The sequence below is a fragment of the Aptenodytes forsteri genome, unplaced genomic scaffold (genome assembly GCF_000699145.1).
Source record: "Aptenodytes forsteri isolate BGI_AS27 unplaced genomic scaffold, ASM69914v1 Scaffold76, whole genome shotgun sequence".
Classification (NCBI taxonomy): domain Eukaryota; kingdom Metazoa; phylum Chordata; class Aves; order Sphenisciformes; family Spheniscidae; genus Aptenodytes; species Aptenodytes forsteri.
In genome coordinates this window covers 3651992-3665586 of record NW_008794444.1, presented here as the reverse complement: position 1 = coordinate 3665586, position 13595 = coordinate 3651992, and the positions used below count along the sequence as shown (strand labels likewise).

The following is a 13595-nucleotide window of genomic DNA, read 5'->3' as shown; positions in this document are numbered from 1 at the left end:
CAACACAGGGATCTCAAACCAAAAACTCTCCAGAATTCCCTCCTCGGACACTGTGATCCCACACACGCTTGCACGAGTCCTGGGCAAAACCAACCGTGTCATTTTTGTGAGTCACCGTAAGCCTCCAAGGGCGCATTTCTGAGCAGCCTTAGAAATAAATAGCAATAAAATGCCAGCAGCTTTTGTTGTCCTGTTTGTTTAGGGTTTTATTTTGCCTTGTGCTCCATCTGTGTCACTTTCCTATTGCACCACTCCCAAGTGGCAGCATGTCAGCGTGTTATATTTTGGGGGGGGGAGGAGGAGGGAAGGGGCAATGAGCAGCCTCTCTGGAACGCTTTCATTTGCCATTTTATTATCATTGAGAGCACCTACTTCCAGATGGAAATGCAGATTGGCATGAACTGCAAGCCTTCGCCGCTACCTTCTGTTCATTCCTGCTTTGCCAGGAAAGATTATGTCCCCAGACAAGCTGGAACTTCACGCCAACGGCAGATAGTCCCATTGAATTAGTCCTTCCCAGGTTCATCTTAGCAATTTGCATTAAGTTTTGCTGTTTGTTTACACAGCCCATGGTCTGGGTCTTCAGATCTATAAATACCATCCTGCACTGGGATGTTGTAAGACTATTTTTTTTTTTAATGGAGAAATAGGATATTAAGATTCTTTTTAAACAAGTGCCTTGACAAAAAAATATCGCCACACTTCTTTTCTGCAAGGCACTTCATGTGTCATTCCCTCGTGGCAACAGCGGAACGAGAGTGCTTTGCAAAGTTTAGTTGAACTCAACTAAACCTGCCCCGATTTCAGCCTGGTACTCCAAATCCCAGTAATTACCGCCACATATTTCACCGTCCTCCAGTGCATTGCACAAATTGAAAAATATATTTCCGTCTCCCAGCTCCAAGTATCCTCACTAATAGCCAACAGTGAAAATAATCATCATAGCGTGGCGGCAAAACCAACGTGCAGGCAGCGCTTCAACATCGTGTGCAAACGAGTGGAGCATCCAACTCAACCTTAAAGCGACTGGACTGAGAAACGCAAATCTAAAAAAAGGTAAAATAGACAGAGAAGTATAGCCAGTTGCCACGGCAACAGCAAGATATGAAAGCAAGAACTGATGGAACCTTTACAGTTATTTAAATGCTTATTATAACATTATGCAAAATGGCTGAGTAAAGAAAGCAGAGAGGTTAACGTACTTATAAGAAAAACAGTCATTGCGGGATGAGCAAGGTAACAATTTATAAGTCAGAAGTAAGGCCTTGTTTAAATTGAGCCATTTGAAATAATGACATAATTATGCCCTCCTAAATTAACAAGGGAAATTTGTTTTGAAGAGCGGAGAAAGGAGGGAACTCTCGTTGGGCCACAGTGCTGGGTGCGGAATCATTTCTCACCAAGAGCTGCACAAGTCCTTCTCCAGCATCTCATCTTCATACCCCTCAGCCCCAGCCATCCCTGGGCTCCAGGGAAACGCCTCAGGGGCAAGACCTGAGCCATACCAGAGTCTCACTGCGGTCCTTTGGCTTTTCAGCATCTCCCATTTGGATCCCTCCCACTTTCCCTTCCAGTAGCTGGGTGCGGAATCATTTCTCACCAAGAGCTGCACAAGTCCTTCTCCAGCATCTCATCTTCATACCCCTCAGCCCCAGCCATCCCTGGGCTCCAGGGAAACGCCTCAGGGGCAAGACCTGAGCCATACCAGAGTCTCACTGCGGTCCTTTGGCTTTTCAGCATCTCCCATTTGGATCCCTCCCGCTTTCCCTTCCAGTAGCCGCTCTGCTCTGAGCAGTGGGATGACGTGAGGTGAGCACGGCCATACATAAGGATGAAGCAGAGATTTGGAGCCAGGACTTCCCCTGAAACTCAGGTTTGGTGCAGAAACAAGTTATCGTCACCCATGGACGACAGCAAATCCAGGCACATCAGAGAGCAAGTTCAGCATCCAGAATGACCTACCATGTCCCCCTGTTCCAAAATGTTTACCCACCCCCTGCACAAGCTACATGGTGCTCTGCCTCCACCTCTCTCATCGGGCCAGAAGGATTTATTATCCTTCTTCCTGTGAAAAAAGGAAAAAAATTGGGACTTACCTCTTCTTGCCCTGTAATTCACCCCAAGCCTGGAGCAGGGCTGCCTGGTGTGGACTTTTCTCCAGAGAGGCTGATGGGAGTCAAGCAGAGCAAATCCCATTACGGTCACGCTCAGGCCTTTGGGCTCGGCTCCTTCCTATAGTCATTTGTCAAGTACTTTTCATCTGAAACATGATTCTCGGATTCAATTACTTTATAAAGTCAATATTTTAGGTCACAGCTTATGCATCAACAAAGACATCTCCAGGGATTAGAGTTTAACATGGTGGAGCTCTAAGTAATGTTCCCTGCACTGCTCCAGCTAAAAAAGTCAATAAGGTAGGTTTGTTTCCCCCACATTTCACTCTCAGAGGCTGCAAAATTATTGTTCACTTTTGTAAATTTAAACCATCGAGAAGGAGCAAACGTTCCTGGCTTCATTATTTCCAGAGAGATAAGACAGGATTGCTCCACTGCCTCCTCTCCACGTTCTTGGCAATACTTTCCTCCCACTGAGATAATAAACAGGCACAGGTCAAGCAATTTGCTCAGGATGGGTTTTGCTCATGCAAAGGGCCAGCACAAGGTCTAGAGCATCACTTAACCCCCTGTGCAGAGGTGGATTTCTGGTATCAGAGATGGATTTTTGGTATTGGAGAGTCCTCCAGTCTGTGTCAATTTTCTAAACCTCCCAACAAGGTGGTGCTCGAGCCGTACTGTTAGTACCAGCAGTGTATTTCTAAACCCACTGAGAATGAGTCCTAAACCCAGTGTCTAAACCCTCTGCAGGAGGCTGCATGTGCACCTAATAAAACAGAAAGCAGTGCATTTTGGGGTAGATTCTGCAGTTAGCTGAGGTCTCACAGGTACCTGCTAGAGGGGTCAAAGATAACCCAAAGTCAGAGACTTACAAAAACCTGAAGCGTTTGGGCACAGGGGGGAGAAAGGAGTCATGCTGAAGACCAAACCTTACACAAGAAACCAGAGCAGGGGCGCAAGGCAGCCCAGGTGAAAGGTAAATGCTTTCATGAGCTGGTCTGGGAGAGAGACTTCCAACAGCCCTCGTGGAACAGGGCATCGTACAAAGCGCTGGTAAGAGCTGACCTGGGATGCTGCACGATCCAGACCACGCAGCCAAAAAGAGATGCACGTGACCTGGAACACGAGGGAGGGTTAGGAGGAAGGCTGGGACCCAGACGGGAGCCTCAGAGTTTGGTTCCTCTACCCTTGGAGAGGGCAGCCAGCAAAGGAAGAGGGCAAAAGAACAACTATTTAGGCTGAAAGACAATGTTATCAGGGGGAAAATATCAGGATAAGCTGATCACAAACACAACCAGGCTGGAAACTGAGAAAGTTTCTAATGATCAAAAGGAGAAAGTCTAGAAGAGCTTTGTAGAGAGGGACAGGAGAGAAGGAGGACGTCTGCCTAGTTTTTGGGTGGCTCTCAGTGGGTTAAGGAAAAGCGGTGAATGCAGCTGTGCTGCAATAGCAGAGAACAGGAGCTGGAGCCTCCCACCCTCTGCTCCAATATTTCAGGCTTTTTCACTAAGCAGTACAAATATAATTCTTCAGGGATTTAATTAAAGGCTTCAGGCAATCTAAGGGGAAAAAAAAAGTTTCACATTTCATTTGGGATGGGGGCTTTCTCCCTCCTTATTATGAAACTTAGCTCAATACTAAATTAAATATTTCAAATTCTTTTTTCCCCTGAAATCATCTGAACAGTAAATTTTGAGTCTTTGTTTAACAGGCTGTCTATTGATTTTTGCCAAGGCCACAGTACTTCATAAATCTCCACTGAAGCCAGAAAAGCATCCAAATAAAAAAAAAAAAAAGAAAAAGATTAAAAGTTAATACAACTCAGATCACTTTCCAAGAAAAACTTCCAAGTCCAGAAGTGTGTTTTCAGCAAACAGACCCTGCAGAAGCCAGCCTGCTCAGCGCTCACCAAGGCACAACAGGGCCACGGTGCTCAGAATGGTCCAGGAGCAGTTGTCTTGGTGCACAAATGCATCCATTGCAAACCCAGCTGCAATGCCCGGACTCTCCCACAGCATTATCGGGGCTTTGCAAGAACTGCAATACCTTCCACATCAAAGCCAGCAGCTCAAATCTCTGCAACACCCACCGTGCACAACATCTACAAACAAACAGAGCCTCAAGTCTTGTTTCTGCTCCATTGGGACATACGCAAGACCTAATCCCAGGGTGCTGAGCTGCAACTTGCCCCAGGCAGCCAGGAGGTGCTTTCGTCCCATGCCTACTGGGCCAGCATTGCTGGATTTTGACTAGCATCACCAACCCCTCCTCTCCTCCCTTGCAGGTCAATGAGGAGGAAGAAGAGGGATGAAGGTGCCTTTATGCCTTCAGCAAAAGGAGGAAAAGCTACACCAAGAGAACCCGTCAAGTGTATTTAATTTAGGCTCATTAGAAAGGGAAAACAAGTCTGGCCAGTTAGCTGAGCAGCTAATCAGGATAACACACCATGGGCACCTTAATGGGATGGCTTCAGCTGTGGTTAGGGCTAAATCACCTCCTGGGGCTGGGCATAGCATCGCAGGCACGACTGAGGGCAGGCAGTTGGCCATCCAGGCCACCCACCCAAAGCGTAAAACCGGCTCGGGCAAGAAGAGATGGAAATCCTCAGCCCCTGCAGTGGGTCTCTGTGTCTGTTTTCAGGAGTGCTTTAGCAGCTTGTTATCACCGAACACTCAGGGAAGACTGTTCAATTAACAGAAGTCAGTAAAATTAGAAGATTTAACAGCAGCAGCAACACCCTCCTTTGACACTCTTTACCCATTGATAAGGTTTGATAAAGCTGTAAGCTTCACAGGCATTTTCTGGCAAATGAGCCATAAAATAGGATAGTTTAAGTATTATCCCTAAATAGTAAACCTTCCAATTATGCTTGAAGAAAAATTACTATATCCTGCTAATTATAGCATCCATAGCTTGGATTTGTTTGAAGAGAAGCTCACTTCATTTAAAATAAATACCAACTTTGAAGGCAAAATGGGGGGTGAAAAAGGAAGGAAAATGAGAAATGAAAGACTCGGAGCATGCAGAGCGACTGAGCACCCGTGTGCCATGGGTACGTGCTGCAGCCAGCGCATACCACCACTTCCACCCAGCTGTGGCTGCCCCCCATCTCCAGCAGCCCCCTCCAGCCAGGACCAGCCTGGTCCAGATCCAGCTGCCAGCAGCGTCGTCCCACCTGCCTCCCAAATTACCGCCGGCATGCACGCACATCACACCCCAGCTCCATCTGCATCTGTCGTGGTTTAATCTCAGTCGGCAACTAAGCACCACGCAGCCGCTCGCTCACTCCATCCCATGCGATGGGATGGGGGAGAGAATTGGAAGAGCACAAGTGAGAAAAACTCGTGGGTTGAGATAAAAAACAGTTTAATAATTGAAATAAAATGATAATAATAATATGATAATAATAATAATACACAAAGCAAGTGATGCACAGTACAATTGCTCACCACCCGCCGACCGATGCCCAGCCAGTCCCCGAGCAGCGGCCCCCCCGGCCAGCTTTCCCCAGTTTATGTACTGAGCATGACGTCCCATGGTATGGAATGTCCCTTTGGCCAGTTGGGGTCAGCTGTCCTGGCTGTTCCCCCTCCCAGCTTCTTGTGCACCCCCAGCCTTCTCAGCCGGTAGAGCATGGGAAACTAAAAAGTCCTTGGCTAGTGTAAGCATTACCTAGCAACAACTAAAACATCGGTGGGTTATCAACTTTGTTCTCATCCTAAAGCCAAAACACTGTACCAGCTGCTAGAAAGGAAATTAACTCTATCCCTGCCGAAACCAGGACAATCCAAAACAGGACCCCATCCCGAGGCTCTCTGCCAGTTGCATCTCCAAGCTGGGACCTGCAGCTGCCACGGAGGCAGCTGCTGCAGCAGCAGGACGCCCTGCACGTGTCAGGATCTGTCCCAGTTTGGGTGACTCTTCTTCTCCTGCCCTTTGGCTCCTGCCATCGTTGGTAAGACGAGAAGCCCAAGTGGAAAGCAGAAGGAGGAGCTGTGCATCTGCAGAGAGCAAATGGCTCTTGGCAGCATTGCAGACCTGGTTTAGGGGTTCCCCAGGACAAGGATGGGCTCTCTCCTACGTGAGATGATAAAGGCAGCAGGATTAAATAATGGGGTTAATTCTCATTAAAAGAAGAAACCATTTAATAATAAATACTAATAAATAATAATATTATTAAATAAATTTAATAATAAAACTGGTTTTTAGAAAATGCCCAAGCCTAGCTTCTGTAGCTGCTCAGGAGGGAGACCCCAGCAACACAATCAGTGCGTTACGGGTGACCAGGACCCAGAACAGAGCCAGGCTCAAAATACCCGCAAAAATACATTTATTCATCGCAAACTCTATTTTTAAGGCCATTTCCTCCCAGACAGATCAGCAGGAGGTTTGAGAGCCGCTATCGGCTCTATTTACAGCAAGCTGGAATTAACCTCGGGACCTTCTCTGCTCTCCAGAAGGCATCACCGTGCCCAGGCAATGGATCAAAATAAGCCCCACGCTGAAATGCTGCCTGCGGTAGCTGAATTATGGGGACAGCCAGGGCCACCGCAAGCCGCCCAGTCACAGGCATAAATAGGTCAAAAACAAAAATGCTATTGCCTTGGTTCATTAAATCTGAGTGGACAATAGCCAGTGTTAGACTGGGGACAAAGGGCTTTTCGAGCACTTTGGGTGTGCTGCTCTGAGGTTTGCTGGTTGTCACCTGCAAAATTTGTTGTACCACGTCACATTTAATTTTCCAGCAGGATTTGGTGTCCTTGAGCAAAAGCAGCCAGAGGGGTAAAGAGCAGTAGGCACAGGTGATCACCTGTGATCTATCACCGCCGATAGAAGAATTAAAGCTGTGACCATGCCTGGATGAACCAAGACAGATATTTTGATTTCTCTCATTGAAACATCACCTCTGTGTCCTGCACCCACTTTAGTCGGGGTTGCAGGGAAGCAGATAACATAATTTCATTTACTGGATGGGCAAATCTAGACTCAACGCTTTCTTTTCCAGAATGAGCAACACCAAGGTCTTTGACCCTTCATTGCTGCTTTCTCACAAATTTAATGGAGAGCTGGTGAGGCCCGAGGTGTCAGGTACCGGCTGCAGGTTTGACGTAGGAAAAGCGATCTAAGCGTGGTCAAAAAGAGCTAGTTTTCATGAAACGTACAAAAACATTACTTTGGGCTCCACATACTGGTCCTTTTGAGTTAAAAATTGTTATGGGAGGTCACAGAAGAAACGGTAATGGGTTTTACCCCGTGTCTCCTTTTACTCTTTCGCGGGGCACAGGGACCAGGCACGCTGGGGAGAGAAAGGGGAACTGATGCAGAAAAAGGCAACAAACAGAGAAAAGCAAAAATAAAACACAAGCAAGCCAGACTTTTTCCCCTTTCAGGTTATTTTTAAATAAAAAGCTTAAAAAGAAACTTTTAACCTCTTTCATTGTTCCACTTCAACCTGAAATGTAACTACAAAACTGACTCCTCTGCTTATAAGCACTAATACTGTAGTAGTTACGAAGGAGAGCAAAGCTACTGGGCCGACAGATACAGTTCACAGGATTAGGGGGCCAAAGGCTCAGCACCCGTAACCACAGTCAATAGCCCCCTACTACTGCAGGGACATTTCCATCCATGCACATTTTCAGGAGCACAGATATCCCCACCCACCCAGCTCGTACCCATCTCCACTGGTGGCTCTCAGAGCAAATTTCTGGGCATTTTTACCTTGGCTGTGAAAACAACAAAAAAAAATTGCTTTCTGCAAGAATTCTGCAGAAGGCTCTGTTTTGACTGACAATCCTGTCCACAAACTCAGTTGCCCAAAACCAAAACAAGCGAGGTGTGCAAATGGAGCCAAGGAGAAATTGTTCCAAAACAAGAAAGGGTTGAATATTCATGGAAACGTTTTGGTTGCATCTAATCTATCTTTATAACAGACATTTCACTCCAGCACGCCAAGGCTGGAGCTCTAAACAGCAACAGCAAGAAGAAACATAATTAGCATAAGGGATAGTAATTAAGGATGCAAATACAGTAGACACTGCGCGGTAATTTCATCAGGAGGGTGGGAAAGCACCAACGCTCCCCGGGGAGCGGGTGATGTGCTCCCCTTGCCTGTTAAACACTATTGCACGGTCACGCACACTACACGTACAGGCGTAGTAAGTGTTTCACTCTGCTTGCACAAATAGAAACACAGCCCAGCACACATAACGAGCTGGGAGATTTCATCACGCAGGGAAGGAGGGAGGCTGAACTTCGTATTCCCAAAGCATGTTTCCTCTGAATTGCTGTGGTCCAAGAGGTGACAGTGACGGCTTCATACTGCACTGAGCGCAGCTCAGACGAAGCCCTGCAACGGTACATGAGGTTCCCCCAGCTCATCTTTTCTGCAGAGCTAGCTGCCTGGCTCAAGCCAAATGCAACGTACATCCTTGTGGTACCTTAATCCTGATATGGATGCATTTTTCTGGCAGCCAGCCCGTGCCATTAAGTCATCAGGTTACGTGGCATCACACGTTGAAAGTGTCTGATCCCTTCAGTGATGTTCAGAAGCGATTACCTAAACAGCATGTACAAATCCCTCATTTGGATGCGTAATTAACTGGTGGGTACATAAATGCCAGGTTTATGTGCTTGCACGGGGAGCAGAGCGTATAAATGTGGGCTTCGGCTGGGCTGTTAAGGCAGCCAGGTCCAGAAATGGAGCTTGTTACAGGAGGAAACAAGCAGGGAATGAATGGCACGTGCCAGCGGAGACATTTTAAAACAAAAACACAAAAAACCCAACCTGCCCTAAAATTCAAGGTGGCTCAGCACACTGCAAAACCAGGCGGTTCGTGGGAATGGCTTGTTTTTATTGACTCTTGCTGCAAAACAGTGTAAAGTGTGAAACCAGGAGGAAACCATCTCTTGCAAAGATTTATTCTGCAGTGCAAAACAGCAATATCCAGAGACGGCAGAGATCCTCTCCACACCCAGGCTCAAACACTGCCAGTGCCCTTAAACTCTTTGGGATCTTCCCAATGGGCAAAATATTGGCTGAACAGGACAGGAAGCTAAATTCTGCTAAAAAGAGCTCTACGTTTTTTAATATCCACCCAACCCTCCGAGCCAAGCGACAGCCCTCCCGTAGAAATGAATTGCCCTCATCATAAAAGTGCTCGTACTTCCTTCTAGGATTTTCAGAACTTTCTTGCACGTATACATCACATGAAGACCGGCTATTTTGAACGCACTGAAAGTGCGGACTGCTGATTTTTAATATGCATTGCATTTTATGGCTCAGCTACCAGGTTAATGTGCAGTGTCAAGGATTTCAATGGGACTATATTTATAAGCATCATTAATTCATATGAGTTCATAATAATCCCATAATAAGGAATTAGCAGCATTCTGCTTTATCCAAGGTGCTATTAAGATATATATCATGCAAAGAGTAAGGCTATTCCACAAAGCAAAAATACAAAGGCAAAACAACTTCAATAGCATGTTATTATTAGATACTGAACAGTTAGAGAAGAAGAAAAGCTTGTTGAACAGAGGTGGAAGCTGTATTTTATGTGCTTTCCAGTATCACCGCTGCTGCACAAGGAGGGATAAAAAAACAGCCTTTAAAAGCCAAGGGCACAGGAGGAACATCGAGTCTTCACGGGTTGCTGGAGGGGAGCCCTGCGATGGGGATGCCCCGGCGAGCAAGGCATGGCACCTCCAGCCCCTCTGTTATCGACACCAAGCCCAAGCAGTCCTCACCCATCCCCACGCCACCCAGCTGCAACCCCAAGCAGCACGTATCGAGCAACAGGAGAGTTCGGCACCTTCCCAAAAAGTTCGTCCAACTCTGAAAAATAGGCTCCAGCCCTGCTGGGGATCACATTAGTTATGCAACATTATTCAGCCAGGAGCAAAAAACCCTCCAGTATGCATTATTTCTTAACTGCCACTACGTACTCTAAGAGGGAAGCGTTCAGGAGGAATTAGGAAAAAAGCAGATAAATGAGCAGGGAATTTAGGACTGGGCTCCTGGGAGTGGAAGTGAAAAAACCCCACAGCATTCACCATAAAACTCGCCTTTCAGGCTGAAGATGACAGCAGTCAGCTTTGCTTTTCCAACTCTGGGAAAGGGATTTCCTTGGATTGTTTCGCGGTTGTTCAGTTTGGGAGAAACTGAAGAAAGGACGCCCAGCACTGCTCCAGTTCCTACCGATGATGCTGAGCACCGTCAAGCAAGAAGACTCCTGCAAACATCAGCATTCACAAATCACTGTTATGTTCTGTTCAAAACATTGCTAAATAAAAACCAGAAAGGGGAAGTGAAATATTTCACCTACAAAATCTCAGCAAAAGCTCCGTGGGGATAAACCTGCATCCATATGTCTGAGATCTCCTAAAGGGAGTGGCCGCAGGAATTGTTTTAGCAATGTACCAAAATAGGCATCGGAGTCGCAGCACCCGGGGCTGTTCCCTGGGTCTGGCTAATTCGCTAAATCAGACATAAGCACTGAGTCGGAGAGCAAATTTACCTCCAGCTTTGCAACAAATTAGCAGCATGCAGATCAAAACCACGCTCTTGTTATTCAGCTTTCGGGAAATGGATGGAAAAGTCATTTTCTTTGACAGACATAGGGACCGGTGAGCTCAGGCACGGTTTCTCCAAAGCCCCGTGCCACACCGCTCACTGTCCCAGGCAATTCGCTGCAACCCCCATGCTGAGCCCCCCCCAGGCCATCTTGGACACCCGGGCAACTCTCCCCTCCTAAAAACTTCCTCTCCACCTTGTTTTTTGGCTGCTTTTTTTTTTTTTAATCTCCAAACAAGTTGCTACAGCAACCCCAGCATTTTATCGGCGCTCAGGGGAATATTCATCTCCAGTTCAGCTGCTCCATGGAAACACATCTCAGCAGCCCCTCTCTCCATCCCTGCTCGGAGGGGGAGAAGCTGACTCCACCACTCCGTGCCCACTGGAGCACGGGGTCCACACCAGCTGGGCAAAGACAGGGGGGTGGGAGGTGATGTGGAAGGACCCTCTCAGCTTGGGGGAGCACCCAAAAAAACCCTTGCAATGACCAGCCCAGCGCTCACAGCCTCTGCAACGCGGCTGCGATGCCCACTGGGAGCGGGCAGGAGTGGGGGCCCCACACTGGCACTCCGTGCCCATCGTAGGAGGGATCCTGTTAGAAATAATTCCACAGTTGGCTGAAATTTTAATACTTGGTCCATAACCCGCTGAATGCAGCAGGACACGTATCGTCTAGCATTTCCCAAGACTTCATCCTGCAGTGTGCGCTGCACATCTGCCACGTGTTTGGAGCAATCTCTTTGGGGACCAGCCCATTCACGGGGCCATTGGAATGACGCTTGCACTGATGTTACACAGCAAAACCACATCATCATTTTCCACGGGGTCTTTGAATACTCAAGTGATGGAAACGAGATGTCAGTTCTGCATCCAGCCATGCCCAGTGGTGCACAAAAAGAGACTCGTACATGCATGCACACACCAGCACAGCTGTTGCAGATGCAGCCCCACAGCTCGCTACCACAACCGTCTGCAGGACAGCCAGCATGACACAGGCAAAATGGCAAAAATTGCCATTTCCAAGAAAATTAATGCGGTCCCTTCATGTGTATTCTGCAGCACCCACATCTCTCCCTTGCACCACAGTCACGATGCTTTCCAGCAAAAACAAACCTGGTGGCTCTAAAGGGCTCTCCAGTGCTTGGTTGGAAAAGACAATCCCAAAATAATCCAAACGTGCCTCTAAACTGGGAAAGCTCCTTTCCTTAAGGTGCCATTGCCCTTTCTGACTGCAGAGCGGGCGCAAGACCGGGTCGCCCACCACCAGCACATCACACCGGAGAGCCCTCTGCCTCCGACCCACCGCAGAGCAACTCGGTCGTGGGACTTAGCTAACCCGTATAACATTATGTTAGATTATAACATCAAGCAGATATGTAAGTAATTACTTAATATAAAATTATTAACATGAAGTATACTTCTTCAGACTCTAAAGGCAACTTTATAGCATCACGCAAAGCTCTCCCTGTGGTGGTGCTCCCCGTCACTGCCAGCACGGCACCAGCAGTCTCAGGGTCATCCTTAGGCTCTGCAGTTTCCATGGCATTTTTTTGTATATTTAAATTCAAGACACTGTTAAGGTTTCCTTGGCCAGGGCCAAAGTTTATTAATATTCCAAGCAAAATACTCAAGCGCTTAAAAATAAGCAGAAATGAAGTGCTGTGCTGGCCTGCAGATAATAAAATAATATATCTGATCATGCAAAAGTAAAAGCAGAGTTCTTCCTCTTGATTTTGCCTAAGTTTGGGGGGGGGGTTGTATCATCTAAGGTTTCGCTCTCCCAGTTTCCCAACTTTCTGCTTTTTTCACAGAATAAATGAGTTCTATCCACAAGACTTCAGTGAAGGCAGGAGGACAGGAGAGGTACCTCCTTCCAGCCCAACTAGAATGGGTTTTCCTCTGTTGTTTCCCAGCCGCCTTACTCATATCTCAACATACTTCTTCTCTATGTTACTAAGAAGTGGATTTTCAGCCTGTTGGAATTTAAGATAAAATTAATATATTGGCAGATATCCACAGCAGCCTCTCAGGTGTTCATATTGAAAATTATTATTTTCAGCAGTTCATGGCTCATTTCTTTAATATTAAAATTAGTGTTGTGGCAGCCGGGGATAATTTCCCAGATGCCTGCACAGAGGAGAGCACAGACCTGGAAGATGTGAGGAATGAGGCTCTGCTGCCATCGGACGTGTCCAACCTTGGGGCGTCCTGTGTCTGTACCACTGAAGATGACTTTGAACGGGGCCCCCCGACCCAGAGACCAGTTGCAGATGAAGCAGAGGTGGGGATGCTCTTCTTCGCTTCCCCTGATTGTCCGTGTTCAGCTGCCATCGGAGCAAGATGCTGAGCATCGGAGCAAGACTCTGGGCAAGATGCATGGTCTGAACCAGCACCACTGGTTTCACATCTTCATGCTATACCCTTGAAGTCAAGCCAATTTCTCTCTTAAGCACTTAAATCTCACCATCCCATTGAACTCCAGACAATGATTTGCCTTAAAAGCTGCACTAGAACACTAGAAAAGTGAGATCTGGCAGAAAATGTTATAAAGGACAGGACTGGAAACAGCACGTGCATGGACCATCTCCCAGTTACCCATGCTCATGGCTCATGACATGAGCCAGCAATGTGCGCTCGCAGCCCAGAAGGCCAATCGTCTCCTGGGCTGCATCCAAAGCAGCGTGGCCAGCAGGTCGAGGGAGGGGATTCTGCCCCTCTGCTCTGCTCTGGGGAGACCCCACCTGCAGCACTGCATCCAGCTCTGGAGCCCTCAGCATAAGAAAGACACAGACCTGTTGGAGCGGGTCCAGAGGAGGATCACAAAAATGATCAGGGGAATGGAACACCTCTGCTATGAAGAAAGGCTGAGAGAGTTGGGGTTGTTCAGCCTGGAGAAGAGAAGGCTT

General features: G+C 47.3%; 1 protein-coding gene across 1 annotated transcript in view; it reads left to right on the top strand.

The window, feature by feature from the left end:
• The window catches only part of LRR1 (leucine rich repeat protein 1), a 99893-nt gene that overhangs the window by 33770 nt on the left and 52528 nt on the right, over positions 1 to 13595 (top strand). The window lies entirely within an intron of this gene.